Source organism: Fundulus heteroclitus, chromosome 16, assembly GCF_011125445.2.
Source record: "Fundulus heteroclitus isolate FHET01 chromosome 16, MU-UCD_Fhet_4.1, whole genome shotgun sequence".
Taxonomy (NCBI): Eukaryota; Metazoa; Chordata; class Actinopteri; order Cyprinodontiformes; family Fundulidae; genus Fundulus; species Fundulus heteroclitus.
This window is the reverse complement of record NC_046376.1, coordinates 26663891-26674755: the sequence shown is the minus strand read 5'-3', so window position 1 is coordinate 26674755 and position 10865 is coordinate 26663891. Positions and strand designations below refer to the sequence as shown.

Below are 10865 nucleotides of genomic sequence, written 5' to 3'. Positions count from 1 at the left end.
CACACAAAGCATGCTTACTCTGATTGATAATCCATAAACACATGGAGCATTGATGTATTCTTTTTACCATCAGAGTGAGAGGAAAGCAGCTGATGTATCCTTTTATACAGCGTAAACATCTGGTTTCATCTGTAACTCGGACTTTTATTACACGAGAGTTTCGTGGTTTTCTCTTTTAAGCAGTTTCCTGTGTGCGCAAGCTTGTAGATCCCCATTTGAAATGATATATTTAATGTAGGAAGGCAGCACTTTTTCCAAAGTTTTTTTTGTTTGTTTTTTGTTATATATTGCAGTGGGTGTCAAAGCCGCAGGTTAAAAAATATATATATATAAAAAAGCTCTGGTAAATTCAGATTGTTACGTTTAGACTTGTCAGAATGTGACTCATTGTGAGAGGAGGAGGAAACGTGGTGCGTGTGTGCAGCTGAAGTTTCTGTTTGATTTCTCCCGCTCTTCACAGCAGAGTTAAGACGTTCGCCGTTGATCTGTAAGTTTTGTTTTGCTTTTAAGGTCTTTTTTGAAAGAATGTAACGTTTTTTTGGTAAAAGAGCCGCTCACAAGTGAGCTCGTTTCACTGATAGCTGCATGAAAACAAAAGACACCCGCTGTAGAGACGTCTCAGGAAGACGCAAGAGTTTTGCATAAGCTGGCTGGGGAAAAAAAGTTATTTCAGTTTGGAAAGAAACTGGTCTGAGTAGCGATGAAGGGTTAATAAACAAATGCGTTTCTTAAACGGCTGATGAAAGGAATTTAGAAAAAGATCCTCATCTCGCAGGATGCCAGTTGCAAAAAAGAAGAAAAAAAAACTTCCTCAATATTTTAGCCAGTTTCACTAAAGTTAAAAGAACGGTTCCTCATATATATATATATATATATATATATATATATATATATATATATATATATATATATTATATAGACTGAAATGTTGCAGGTAATCAAACAGATTTTTAAATAAATACAGAAAGCAATTTTCTAAAGATGAAGTCATTATGAGGAAATGAAACAAAAACTAACCAACAGATGACTGCTCACCTTGTTGAATCTTGAGTTCAGAACGTTTTACCCCCTCTTGTGGAAAAACAAACATCCGTTTTACTAAACCAGTGGTTCTCAAAGTTTTTCTGTTGTCCTTTGAAGAAAGACACATTTTTGAACTTAAATCCAATTAAGATGCAGTGGGTTGGCTTTACGTAGGACATTCATGCTCAAAAGCCTTCTAAGGTGGCTGAATCAAGGCCACACAATTCCCCCAGAGCGATCACAAACGCTTGATGCCAGTTGCTGCCACCAAAATCAGCAAAAACAGTTATTTGGGTAAAAGCATCATCTGTAAACTGCATTCTTCAGCTTAACTTTGTGGATTCGAAAGAGGAGAGAATATGGATAGCAAAGGACCTCAGGCCGTAATTGAATCCCGGTCGGTTGGGTCGGGGATTAAGGCCTACGTACATGGGTGGTGCTCCCTACCCCTGCTCTATCAGAAAAAGCCCCTTCGTCGAATTTTTTGCTTGATCTAAACAATAAAAGTGACAAAAATAGCAAATTGAAATAGCTGATAACTGTGATAAATAGTATCTTTAGCCGAACTGTTTTTTTCGGCTACGCAAAGATTATCTTCATCAGAGAGAAACCAGAACAGGAAGCTGAACCTTCAGTCTTAAAGTCTAAGACAGACGTTTTTAACACTAGGAGTTCGTAACATTTCCCTCTTGGAATAGCCAGTTATGTGCATACCTTCCTTCGGTTTCTAAACAATTTACTTTTTAGGACAGACTGCATTCAGTAAGAGGAGAAAATGAAGAGGAAGAGTCCTTCGCTAAGATCCAACGGTGGGCAAGAAGAGGAGGAAGGACAAAGTGGTGACAGAAAACACAGTCTAAGAAAAACTAAGCGTGTCGTCTACTGTTATCATGAAGACAAAGATGAAGAGGAAAATCACAACCAGATCCCACCAGACAACTGGGATAAAGGTGTTATGCATTTCTGTATTTCATCCACATATCCAGAACTAACACAACACTAAGTGTTCAAAGCTATGTTTTACATTGAGAGATGAGCACACATTTATATTTGCTTGGACTGAAGAGCTGACGAGTGTCTGGGAAATGAGCCGCATTAGAAACTGCAGCTTTATGTGGCTTTTCTTTCTGTAAGATATAGAACTGTGGCCTGTAACCTGTGGGACCAAATCGGGGCTGATGGACGTCCAAAAGCTGGAGAAAAGTAAGCATGTCATGCTTGTGTGAAAGAATAACTGGGATCCTGACCCAGTCGCTTTGCGGGTAACGTGCTCGGGACTGACCAGTTAAAGGTAGTGTAGGTTTTTTTTGTTTTGATTTGGAGACTTTTTAGAAAATGGGGTTTAACTGTGAGGCACAGTGGTAGGAGTGTTATAATGTGGGGTCCTCTCCAAATTCTAACACATTCAGTGTTATGGTAGCAAATGAATGAGAAAACCAGAGCATTTGGAAGGGTCTGACTTTTTCCATCTGTTATGTAAGTTTTAAACGTTATGTAAGAATTATCAACTTTAAATTCCTTTTCAAGTCATTTGTTCACTTTCATTATCTGTTTATGATCATTTATGACACATATACCGTTTTGCTCTGCAGGTAAGAAGTGTATTGAGTGTCAGGGCCGCCAGTTCACCCCACCTGCCTTTGAGGAATTTGCAGGCAAAGGCTCATCTAAAAAATGGAAAGCAACTATTTACTCTGGCGGAAAGCCTCTCCAACATTGGTTTGATGTAATTTCAGATTTCTTTTCTGCTTCCAGCCCAAGAAAATACCATTTCTATTTAATAAACTAACAATTTTCCTTATCACAGGAAGGCCTCCTGAAAACCAAAGGATATAAAAAAAAGACCCCCATCGAAGAATCCGAAGAAGAGTTTACAGAAGATTCTGAGGAAGGAGATGCTAGTCAGAAACATTCAGGCAGTAAAAACTGGTTCTCGAGGACCGAGCAAGAGAAAGGGAGGGTAGATGATAGAAACAATGGTGATTTTGTGGATTCGGACCATCCAGAGGAAAAACAAGATGATAAACTTGATCAGGATGAAATAGAAGATGATGGGGATGTGCTTGATAACCCTGAAGGCCTCTGTTCTCCTAAAGGTGATGCTTTGTACCCCAATAACGATTCAAATAAGTCTCTCCTCCAGTCCAGTTTGTATCATATTGTAATTGCTAACCAAGAATGGATTTGTGAATACACCCCTTTCAGAAACGGATCCAACATTGATGATTTCAGCACTTCAGAAACATGCATGTCAGGTGAAAGTGCAAGTTAACCTCAGAAGGATGCCAATGGTAAGATGAAAACATTTTTTTAGTCCACCACCCTGGTCCGTAAATGTGCTTTTTATTTGTTGAGCTAAATCTGCTCCTATTTGAACAACTTCCACTTTAACTGTAATTTTCAATCAGTAGGCTTTGGGTGTAGCTAATGCCAATAAAAAACAGACATGTCAAGGAACATTTTGACAGAAAGGAAACAGGGCTGTGTCTTTCACAAAACGATAGCCTTCAATTTGGATTATCACAACGGAGTACAATGTACACTCCTATGCTTACACGAACAGGTCAGGGGAATACGTTGATTAGTAATTAAGGAATAGTAAATTCTACATGGAATGGTATTCACTCACCTGCCTTGTCTCACATTTGACTCTTAAGTGACACCCATTTTTTTATATATATAGGGTTCAAAATGATGGTTCACTCTGCAGCATAATGGCTTCAATTCTTCTGGAAAGTCTGTCCACAAGGTTCTGGAGTGTTTATGGGAATTTTTGACCATTTTTTCCAAAAGCCCATTTGTGAGGTCAGACGCTGATGTTGGACGAGAATGCCTGGCTCTTAGCCTACGTTCTAATTCATCCCAAAGGTGTTCTATTTGGTTTGCTTTGCTTGGTGCAATGGTGTACAGTCTTGTTGGACGAGGAAGGGGCCATCTCCAAACTGTTCCCACAAAGCCAGGAGCATAGAGTTGTCCAAAATCTCTGGGACTCTTGTCACTCAAGAACAGCGCGTAGAGAGCTTCATCCAAACCGCTTGCTTGCTTGTTTTGTAGAAACTCTCTGCCTGTCTAGGTGCTTGATTTTATACACATGTAGCCATGGAAGTGGCTGGAACACTTGATTTCCATTAGTTGGATAGGGCAGAGGATCTCTTTGGCAGTGTAGTCTATATGGTAGATATCTAAGAAAACGGTGCGCCTTCTGTTGTCGTGATGTAGGGAGTGCCACCCAGTAGAGATCCTGTAATCATAACTAGGGCTGAACAATTAATCGCATTTTCAATATAATCGCAATTTAAAAAAACGCAATTTCCAAATCGCAGAGTCTGCAATTTTTGGCTAAGTAACATTAGTGAATTAGACACGTCCATTAGGTGTTGGTAAAATGTTTAAAGTGGGTGTGCTCCACATGGAAGGGAAGAGAGTTGCAGCAGTAAGATAATCTAATTTTATTACTTGTTTTAGAGTTTATATAATCATACACAGCATTAAGTACAGGTCAATCAGTTTAATACAGAGACTTGCTTGTTGGTTGGACTTTATGTTCAACAAGGATTGATGTCCAAATCAACTAAAAGCTGTTCTCTTGAACAATATTCTGATTTATAAAAACATTAAAAGTTCTTGTTTTGAATAGTCCTTGTTTACAAATGTCTTTATTTAGACGCCATTTTTGTTGCTTGTGGTTAACGCAGAGAAAAGTCAAAATTGCAATTTTGGTTGAAATATATCGTAGGCAGAACGCAATCATTTCTGCTCAGAGTTTAGATGCTGCGGCTCTTTTAGCACCTAATCTGCACAGGGAGGAAACAAAATGATTTTTTGTTTGTATATGTATCATAAGACATGATAAATTAAACTGGAAAAAAAATGCATTAAATCGCAATATTAAGAAAAAAAATCGCAATTAGATTATTTTGCAAAATCGTTCAGCCCTAATCATAACAAAACAATTGCATAATAGAGATCGATTTGCTAATTAAACCAACATTAGAGGATTGGTTTAAACCAGGGTCGGGAAAGCAGCTGAACCCACTGCCAAGTATTTGACAGGGTGTGTTAAAGACTTTGGTAATGGTCAACACAAATCCAGCATAATCTGTGTTAGGGATGTACATCTCAGCCACAACATTGTCTTTTGTAATTTATCTGAAACATTGCAGTAGCCTTGTGTGATTCTGAATAATGATGAACCAGAATGGAAATCTTTCCAGCTGTTGCCTAGAAAGGATTTGGATCTCTTGTTTTAACCTGCTGGAGATGATAAATTACATTTCTCTTTAGATGTTTACCATTCCAGGTCAATAATTTAAAGAACATGCTGAAAAAGCTAAAAAAAAAGAAAAAAAAAGAAAAGAAAACTGGTATAACTATATAACTGGAAAAAAATTGTGGTTATATAGTTGATGTTTGGAGAAATCTGGTTGAACTACAGAGCAGCAAACATCGACCTCTACCGTTACAGCAATAACCTCTTCCTATAACTCCTGAGTGACTTTTAATACCACTGGTATTTTGATTATTTACCTTCTGTGATGAGCCCAAGGTCTTTGAGGTTGGAAGGCCTCACCGTAGTTTTTCTAGTTTACTATTGTACACAAGCTACTTTTAACTGAGATTCTGAAACATTGTTATCCAGTCTGATTGAGAAATAAAACTCTGATAATTTGATAAAGCTCAGACAGGGAGAGCTTTCCAACTGCAAGGGACTTAGAGAGAAACATATAAAAAGCAGAAATGAAACATTATGATTAAATTGCTTGGAACAAAGGTAATGAAAATCAGTTAAAATCGAAAAAGTCAAGAGTCTGTACTACACAAGGTTTTAGTTTTAATGAAACTACAGATGTATATAAACAGGCAACTGATGTTTGAGCACAACAGCTTTTGTGTGATCGTCATTTACTCTGTGGAGTCTTTCAGCTGAATCTGTGCTCTCCCTTCTGTGTCAAGGAGACAAGGAGTGACTTTCAGACCCCGTCTGAGGAACGTCCACTAGAAGGTTTGTAAGTGTTAATATAGCCTAATTTTTAACAAGTTTATCTTATAATTTGTGTTCAGGTTTGTGATTGAGGTTCTAATACTTTTTACATCTGAGATTGAGTAACATCTACCAAATAAAACCAAAAAAAAAGCTGCGTCTCGGTGTATGGGGAGTGTTGCACAATCTCTGCTTCACCTCTGACCGGCATGGTTACTCCAATGCACACTTCTCCCCACTGCAATTCTGTGGTTAGAACAGCATATATTGTTATATATATAACATTTAATAGCAGCAGTGAATAGAAGCAGCAAAAAAAAATCTCACTTTTCCAATTACAAGCAGTCCTTGTTTTACTCGTGACGGCTTCACAGTAATCTAGCTGTCAAATCATTATTCTCAGGACACTCTCACAAAACTCAATATCCATTATGCTGGTTTGCAATTAGTTTTCACAAAAGACGTTGTTTTGGCCTGAAAATCACTTGCAGCTAATGCCACACATGCGGTTGTTGGAAGCAAAGATGCAATACAAACACACATCCACATGGCAGTTGCTGTGTGCTCAAGCTGTAGCATACATTTGTCTCTGCCATGAATGAGCAAACTTAAATTCCTATCGGTCAGAACCATGCAGATGTCAGGTATTGGTCAGGCAACGTCTTGGAAAAAGATCCGCCCGGCTGTTCTTTGCTCAGACATTGTTCCTTTCATTTCTAGAGCTCTCCGACCGTCTGCCTTCCTTCATTTCAATGGTGTCTCTCTTCTCTGTCTGCTTTCCCTTTTATGTCTCCAGTTCATTCATAACACTAATTCCTGTCTGACTCCTCTTTTAGCACTGCGGCTGGTGCTAGAAAACAAAAAAAAAAGCGTAGTTTTTCATAACACTTGGTAGTTCTTTAGCACATTTAGGCCTGGCCAGCACGCAACATGGGTGAATCTATCTCAGTAATCCGTGAATGTCGCCCCACACTGACAACAGAGAGCGATCATTTGTTAAATAATCTGATCCTTAGACACCAGTAGACATTTTGTATAAATGGAAAACACAGCAAAAACGTGAGAAAAACAGAACATTGTCTTACCTGAGAAACATTATGCTGACAAACAACACCAACAGATGCCTCGGTGGCTTACTAACCTTTCCTACAAAGTAGAAATTTGGGGAAAGTAGAATTTCTGTTTCTGTGCAGGAGGGAGGTCTTAAAGAGAGTTTTAATCTGAAAAAGTTTATTTTAAAATGACTTGTCTGCTTTGAAAGACTGAAATGGGAGAGTTAATCTAGTTTAGTTAACTTTTATATTTTTAAATTCTTGTGGTATTATGGCTCTACAAGCTGTTCTTGGTGTCACCATTCTATGTTTTCATCATCACTATTCTCATGTAACAAGCCTGGCGAGGTCCTCTTAGTTTTCTAAGCTTTTTTAAATTTCTTCATTTAACTGAATATTTTCCCCCCCAAAGATGAGGAAAAAAGAGAAGGAAATTCAGAGAGGAAGTGTTGTGAAAAGGAAACAGGCAGTGAGATGGAAGAGCTTCCAGAAGTATTCGTACCTGAAGACAGTGAGGACCCAATAGAAACTGAAACGGTAGACGAGGACACTAACACTTCTCCCCAACACCAAGACCAAGAACAACACGCCGAGGAACAATACCATAAACATTTGAGTGAGTTCAGAAACCAAATTGTTGAAAACCTTGAAAATGTCAGGTATCTACAATAATTTGACTCTGCAGGGATTTCTGGTGTGCCTTTGAGCATGCCTGGTCAGAGCAAATGGAACAACCCCACTGATGTAAGCAGCTCAGACCAAATCGAATACCAAACGGTGCCGGAGACAAGGTACATCTTAGCAGTCCCTTTACTTTGATCAACAAAGCATCTTAATACATCTGGACCGCCTTAAAGTTGTCTCCTTTCCCTTCTAGAAGCATCGCTGGGTCAGACTGCACACATCTCTCAGACAAGCTGGAGACCTCAGCCTCAGGGGTCTTAGCTGGTTCTGATGTGGACACAATGGATTTGGATCAACTGCACAGAGAAGCACTAAAAACGCAGCTGGAACTTTTAAGACTACAAAAGGAATACTATGCTTTAAAGTTACAGAAATTAAAAAGTTAAATTTACAACTTATCGTCTCAGTACAATGGGAGGATCAATAGGACGTGATGGACACTGCAACTTTAATGAACTCTGCATGGGATGTCACATTTTCCATAACAAGACATTAGAAAGATTTGGGAACTTGATTGTTTCAGGATACAGTATGTTAATGAAATATTTTAATTTATATAATATATGGAATGAAGCTAGAATTTTAAGAAACCGGTGATGTTATAGCAAATGAAAATGAATATCTTTATTTCCACTTTCCCTGAATAGTTTTATTGGCAGGAAGACACGATGGCATGATAAAATAACACCGGCATAACCTCAGTATGTATGTCACGATGTAGCGTACAAAACTTGATCAGCACATAGGATAGGATTGGTTTTCCTTGTCATGCAAACATTTCACAAAGCTACAATGGTGGAGTGCATTGAAGCATCATAAAAACTATAAGAGAACCCAAATATAAAGGATATTGTTGTAAAGTAAGAAAGAAACATGAGCCAAATCTTTACCTAAAGTGCCAAAATTGATTACTATACTGACAGTTGACCATTTAGAAAAGCTGCCAAAAATTGCTTGGACAGTTCTAAAAAAAGTCTCACATACAATTTTATTTGTATTTGTGCAAATGTGTCTCTCTCTAGGCCCAGTACCGGGTCGATCGCGTTTGGGTAATAGTCAAAATGCTTGGTGGCACTCAGAGAGAGTTATATTTGCATCCCCAGCTGGTCAGTTGATCCTTTAAATATAAAAAACTAAAGAAAACTGTTGGATTTTATTTCCTCACATTTAGACCCACATTGGGTTTTTAAAAACACGGCAATAGACGGCAAGATAGGTGCTTTGCCTTTATTGCCAAATGCATGTGTTGTGTATATGTGTAAAATCCAACTGTATTAAAAAAGTACATTAATAGCAAAACTAGGTGGATTTTATGATTAAATGATAGGAACTTCATTTAGCCATGCTAATTTAAAGTTTGCTGTATGGCTTCATCAGCCACTCACATTGTTGTTTCTGAGTTTCCACAATTTATTTTTAAATAAAACCTTTATTTCAGATTCTGAAATAAAAAAAATATCATAACAACATATATATCTAAACGTCAGAAGGGTTAGGTTAATGCCCATTTGCTGTATTTATTGTATTAAGTGGTTTTCATTTTATGTTTTTTTTATTGAATGGCTGAATAATTTCTTAATGTGTGAATGATTTGCAGGGTTTTCTGGTACAAAAAAATCCTAAACACTGTATATTAGAATTTTTTTTTTAAATATAATAGCAATATATTAAATGAACAAAGTGTTTAGATTTTTTTTTCACTCTACAAATGGAGAAATTGGAACCTAAACTCAGGCAATACAGACTTACAATAATATCAATGGTCATGAACTTCAGGCAGCTACAACACCATTGCATTTTTGGTTCATATTTTGTTTCAATGCAGTGAATATTGTATATTTCATGGATGAAATGACTTGAATCTATTTTTTTTCTTACTATGTATTTCTGCTATGATTGTCAGAGTTGTGTTACAAGATGATTTTCAATGCAAAAAGATTATAGATTTTTTTTTTTTTATGTTTCAAAGTAGAAATAAAAGCTATAAAACGTCTAAAACCTTTTCATAAGATGTCAGTTGGCCTCTGACCCCTGATGTTTTCTAAAGCTGTCCTACAATAAGCCATACAAAAACAAAATTATAAATGTTTTAGAAAAAAAAAACCTTCCCAACTTTAATGACGCATCATAAGCCTTTTTCAGAAAAGGGGGAACAAATCCCAACAAACAGAAAAGCAGTAAAAGCAAAAACACTGCCATTCAAAATGCAGTTTTTATTTATATTTTATCATGTTACAAACACAAACTTTAACAGATTTTGAGATTTTATGAGACAGGACCACTTTAGAAAGGAAGGAAAACCAAATATGATTGCCAACAACTTCTGTGAATAAAAATCTGGAAGGTCTCAATTGCATTTGTGCTCATTCCCAGTTGCTCTGTCAGCCCCAAATAAAATCCCGTAAAAAGTATCGCCTGCTGAGTTCACCAAGTAACTAAATAGACCCCACCAGAGTGCAGTTTAATCGCAACCATGAACATCTTGCAGAGCGCTGTTCAATCTAAACAGAGAGAACACAACTGCAAGCCCACCAAGACGAGGCTGTGCTCCCAAATGGCACGCCTGGAAAGGAGAACATTACCCTGATGCGCTTGCAGCCAAAAGATACATGGTTACTCTGGAGGAGCTGCAGAGATCCAGAGTGGAAAAATAAAAAAATTCAACCAAGAATTGACTTTACACAGACACACACCAACAGAGTTTATATTGAAGATGAACTTCTGGTTTGTACACAAGCTTCATTGTTCTAATGTAATTATCAAGTCTGTCAGTAGACAGTAAATATCATCAACGCCATTACTTTGCATTGTTCTAACATTTATTACTTTATCTATTATACATACAATACATAGATTGCAAGCATCTGTAATCACTCCAATACCAGCTAAGCTCAATCAAAGCTCCAGATAGCAATTTTATTTTAGCAACTTCACTGCTGGGATAGGATGTAATCTAGTTTGATGGTTGGGCGTCATGTGTGTTGTGGTAGGAATGCTTATTTAGTTTTGGGCAATTATATTACTTGTGAGCGTAATTAGGTTCGGAGATGTGTTACGTGTACCTATGTGTCCTCGTGCATCAGTGCAGGTATGCATGTTTACATGAATGTATATTTATTGTTACA

At 37.5% G+C, this 10865-nt stretch overlaps 1 non-coding gene across 1 annotated transcript; it reads left to right on the top strand.

Annotated features, from left to right (window-relative positions):
- Nucleotides 1-404: 404 nt before the first annotated feature.
- Nucleotides 405-10072, top strand: LOC105933508. The gene is made up of 9 exons (XR_004932977.1): nt 405-487; nt 1771-1973; nt 2158-2226; nt 2616-2749; nt 2831-3314; nt 5977-6025; nt 7469-7672; nt 7742-7847; nt 7934-10072. It is a non-coding gene; the product is annotated as an uncharacterized LOC105933508 (transcript).
- Nucleotides 10073-10865: the final 793 nt, after the last annotated feature.